This window comes from Pseudorasbora parva, chromosome 20 (genome assembly GCF_024679245.1).
Source record: "Pseudorasbora parva isolate DD20220531a chromosome 20, ASM2467924v1, whole genome shotgun sequence".
Lineage (NCBI taxonomy): Eukaryota > Metazoa > Chordata > Actinopteri > Cypriniformes > Gobionidae > Pseudorasbora > Pseudorasbora parva.
Window position 1 is genome coordinate 34,481,256 of NC_090191.1, and position 5,195 is coordinate 34,486,450.

General features: G+C 36.7%; 1 long non-coding RNA gene across 1 annotated transcript; it reads left to right on the plus strand.

Annotated features, from left to right (window-relative positions):
• The first annotated feature begins 340 nt into the window (after positions 1-340).
• Positions 341-1,209, plus strand: LOC137048910 (uncharacterized). The gene is made up of 3 exons (XR_010899527.1): positions 341-395; positions 509-553; positions 881-1,209. It is a non-coding gene; the product is annotated as an uncharacterized lncRNA (long non-coding RNA).
• The last annotated feature ends 3,986 nt before the right edge of the window (positions 1,210-5,195 follow it).

The following is a 5,195-nucleotide window of genomic DNA, read 5'->3' on the forward strand; positions in this document are numbered from 1 at the left end:
TCCTTTTAGTCTTCCTGCTGTTAACCACAGAATTCAGCAGTGAAAACCACAGCGCTGTGTTTGTACTGCAGTCAGTGAGCGAGCACACAGATGTTAGAGTGACAAAGAAATCCATGTCAGCGTTTCTGAACTCTCGTATTAATGTTGTTCTTCATTTATCAATTTTTTGGTTGCTATGCTTGTGCTACACTGTAAGAATTTTTTTTTTTTTTGGAAAAGGAATATGTGCTGGTAATTTTCTGCAAGAATATTATTTTTTACAGAAAAATTAACAGTACATTTTGCCCTGTTTTAACTGACTTTCTTTATTGGTATGCTTTATTTTTTCATCGATGCAGGTAAAATGGATAAAGAGGCTCCAGAGGAGTGTGATGTCATCAATGATATACCCAATTGTGAGAATTTTCCATACAAAAATGATTACTTCAAAATAAATATGAAGTTGAAGAGCAGATATAACTTGGTGTTTGTTTAGAGACAGTGATGTTATCTCTGTATTTTGACACAGATCAGATGAATGAGACCTATGATGATGCCATAACCATGAGAGAAGGTGATTTTTACAGTTTTTCACTGTTTGTTTTGGCTTGACACGTTTACATAACATCCATGTCAATCTTTAGAGGAAACACTGAAGAATTATGATGACATTATCTCTCGTGAATTAAATGTTGGAGCTGTAAGGGAGGATTCTGAGGGGGTTTCGATCAAACGTGTCTTATTATGTTCACCTCTGGCGACCAGTTTCATCTAAAACAAATCATTTGTTCACCATCTTATTTTCATTTGCTGTCAGCTCAAGTAGTCAGCTGGTCTATGCCTAGACTATAAATTGTGATGATATTGCAAAATTTACAGAGATTTTTTTTTTAATTAACAGAGTATGTTGAAGAGGAGCCAAATGAACAGGAAGAGAATGCGTGAACTGCCTTCAACTACTGCTTCTGCTCTTTATTCTTATAAAAAACGTTTCATTATGATTTGCTTTCCTGGTGCTTTTATATCAGATATAAAAGGGCAAAATATTTAGTGGCCCTTTAATGGTCTTAACCTTAATACTGTACATGAAAGTAACTTAGCACAGAAAAACCTTCCCCAACTTCCAGAGAGCTTTTTACAGGAATAAGATTCAGTGTCTCCCAGTTCGTTTGAGTTCGAGACCAAATATTGATTTTAGGGCTCAATCTTATGGTCTCTGACCAGTCCAAAACATGAGCCTGATGAATTTTTTTGTCTGCATTGTCTTGAAAAATAACATCTGATCATTCCTCTTTGGATAATAACTTTTAATTTGGGAAGCAAGCCATTCTGCAATATCCTCCTCTACTCCAAAGCATTAAAGCTCACCAATAACAGCAGCTAAAAAGGCTTCAGGCTTCACTGTGATAGAGATGCATTTATTATTATATCTCTGAGACGATTTTGAAGACACCTCCCTGGAGCATCACCATGTGTGATGAGTTGTTTTTCACTGTGATTCATCACTCCAACTTTCCATATTCCGCTAAATCTTAATTTGGTCTTTGATGTTTTTCTGATACAGCAATAGCTTTAAAGTAGTGCATTTGCTTACATTTTTCTAATTTCCTAAACCAATAATTTGTGGTTAAGACAATTAAAAACTTAGTGTTTAATTCCCCACCCCCACCCCAGAAGTGTATAATCAACATGTTTTATATTAATCTTTTCTATTTTTATTTTATTATTAACTAAACCTTTTCATACAACCAGGAGAAATCCAGAAGACTCCTTGTCTTTTTGTTCTGATTTCATGTCTCGCTACTTTAATAGAGAAAGTTTAACAAATATTTGAGTATTTTTATTCCTCTAGTCTGCTTTACACTGGTCCGTCGTGGTTGCTGTCCATGGTGCTGGAGGAGTGTCTAAGTGACCAATCAGACGAACCAAAAATAAAGAACCTATCACACACACAATATATTCAAACTGCCATCATTAAAATGTATTATTTTATTTAATTACAAAATTTTGTTGAGCAGTGCCCCGACTGAAAAAAGAGAAAGAAAAAAAAGAAAAACAATTTACTGAAAAACAATTCAGTAAAGTCAGTATTTATAGCTTGAACCCTACAAAAGTAGTAGTTTATCATTTCTATCCAACAACAAGAATAATTATGTTTTTAAGAAAAGATGAAATGTAAGAGCTTTAATTATGTCTCGAGTATCAAATGTGAAATGAATACCTCTATCTCATCATGTTCTGTCATTTGTAATTCATTTCAGTGAAATTAATGTTAAAGCGGGCAAATTACAATATCACAAGTCTATAATTTCCTAAAGCATTCTCATTTTCATTTCTATACTGCCATCTTCTGGAAATGCAACGGTATTTCAGCCTTTATGTATACTAAATGTATATGTAAATCTATTATTAATATTTAAAATGTAATGATAAGTGATTAAAACATTTTCGTGTGCCCATGTTTGAGTTTCCGTTATCATTTCTCACATAATGACGATAACATATTTCTCTGCACGTTTCACAGCATCTAAAGTAGCATTGTAGGGGAGAAACAGTCAGAAGAGCCTGAATTAGGAATAGCATAGCAATTAAGATGCAGCAGACTCTCAATAGAATTTATTCGAACTATGCTTTTGATCAAAATGATAGCGGTCCCTTTAATTTCTGATCCGCATGAGGCGTATTTGATTGGACTAGCACGACGGAAAGCTGTTGCTGTTTAGGGGAAAAAAAATGTTTTGTATATTCGTACGATTTATAACAGAATATGCTCATTACAAGTAAATGTAAGTTATATCTTGTTTAAACACAAAACATTTTAAGAGTTAAAGAGTCAAAATGACCGCATTATGACCATGACTGACAACGCTATCTAATCAATTAAGTAGGCTATAGCGAATTACTCAGTTTCATAATAATAGGTTCAAATGTGTTATTTTTGAACTAACCCACACGACAGAGTAAACAAGAATTTCCTAACCAAAGATTTCAGAGTTTGTGTATATCATGCTAAATATGTTTGAGTTTTGGGACTAGAGTTAAGTAAAATTGCTATAACTGCTTTTGTTGCCCTGTTTCAGCGCAATGTCTCTGAAGTAAAGTACGTGCTCCAGATGTGATATACAGAATGGACCTTACAGGTTTGAGAACTTTCTTATTGTGTCATTACTGTCGTTGGTTTTGCAGTTTCAAGTTTTTCAAGTTGCACATCTTTCTTAAAGGGATCAGTTCAACCAAAAATTAAAATGTTGTCATCATGTATTCACCCACAAGTTGTTCCAAACCTGTATGAGTTTCTTTCTTCTGTCAAACACAAAAGAAGATATTTTAAAGAATGTTGGTAACCAGACAGTTAATGTCACCCATTGACTTCAATAGTGTGTGTGGGGGGGGGGCTGAGAATTGCACATCTCAGCTGCAATTCATGTTTTGATCACAAGGTGGAAACGTGTGACTGACTGAGCAGATCAAAACTACTAACATACGTGTGATTGTGGTGTCTGTATCCCTGTTTCTTTCTAAACAGCCTTCATCATGCTGCATAAGTGGGGAAAAAACTCAATTAATATAAAATTCTACACATTCCTTCAAGTTCCATCCATTAAAACGGTCAGAACTAGGACGATGTTCACACTGCTCTGCTATGGTCAAAAAAAACCACAGCTTTGCTCCACAATACAGATACTGTGCTCATATTAATCACTGATCTATTCATTGCAGTTCAGCTGGATGATGTTGCAGTGTGAAGTTACTCACATGCAATTAAATCATGAGTGAGCTCCAGCAATAAAAGATGTGTTCTCAAAAAAACAGCTGTGACTGACACCAGTTTTATCTTCCGTCTGGTCACCGTGGGAACGCAGGTATACCTATTAGATTCTTACTGAGACTGCAGAAGCAGACGGGGGTTTCCATAGAGACCACAGGAGGCCAAATCCACAATAAGCAACTCCCAAACTATCTTTACACCCTGTGGCTTAAACATACCATTAAACTTCACAGCCTGTAATAAAATAATAAATGGATGGATGGAGGATATATCTGTTTATTTTGTGACCTTTCCAAAACAGTGATTCGCAGAGAGACTTAATTGTGTGTCTATGTTTGAACGTGTTGGAAATGGAGGTAGTTGTATCTCTTGTGCCCGTCTTATATTGGAAGTTTTTTTTTAATATGCATGTAACCCTCCAGCTCGCACTGGCCTTCTTATCTTTCTGTTTGGCACAAATGGATGGACCGGCTCAGCACACGCCTGGCAGGCTTATCTCTGCCGCTGCTCACCAAATTGAGATGGGACCTGTGTCTAGCCGACGGTATCAAACGGCTTTAGCCTGACCATGAGGGCATCAATCTACCTCCCCCTTGATGGTCCTTATTCTCAAATTTCCAGCCTGTCACCACACAAGCCAATAGTAGAGCTCTGCCTTCCCGTAATGGACATCAAATTCTGACCACAGATGTTTTGCCTGCTGTTAAAAGCCCAACGATTATGTGCCAGATGGTTAGCAGTCTCACTTTAGGGCACATTATGCTAAAGATATTTGCTAAATACTACTTTGAGGCTCCAGAATCACCCGTGTTTTGTTCAGATGAGATCCGAGACAAAATTAGGAGTTTGCAGAGTAGGTAAAGTTATGGCCTGTAGTGGTGTTGCAGTGAGTCACATGCACTGATGGGCAAGAAAGAAGGCTATGCAATATATACAGTACTGTGTAAAAGTCGTAAAATCCAGAAGAACTGCAGCAACGTCTCCAAGACGCTTGAAGAAACCGACCTGCAAAGCTACTGTTAAAAGTTTTATGCACTGAAGTGAAGATGCTTTCAAAAATAATATCATAAATCGATTTTATTGATCAATTCACTTCTATTAACTAAATCAAATCAACAGTTGGTGGGACCACCCTTTGCGTTTAAAACAGCTCTTGTCCTGGGTACACTTGCACATCGTTTTTCAGGTAGGGAGGTTTCTTCAAGCATCTTGGAGACATTGCTGCAGTTCTTCTGGATATATAGTCTCAGTTTTTTTTATTATGCTGTTTTATTCTACCTTATTCATGGCATCGATGTTAGCTTGTTTAAATTCCAGTACAGTTTGTGTGCGTGTGTGTGTGTGTGTGTGTGTGTGTGTGTGTCCGTAAGGATAGTAAAACTTGAGATCACCTATATTTGTTGTGACCAGCCAGCGGTCCCCACTTTTCAAAATGCTGATAAATCAT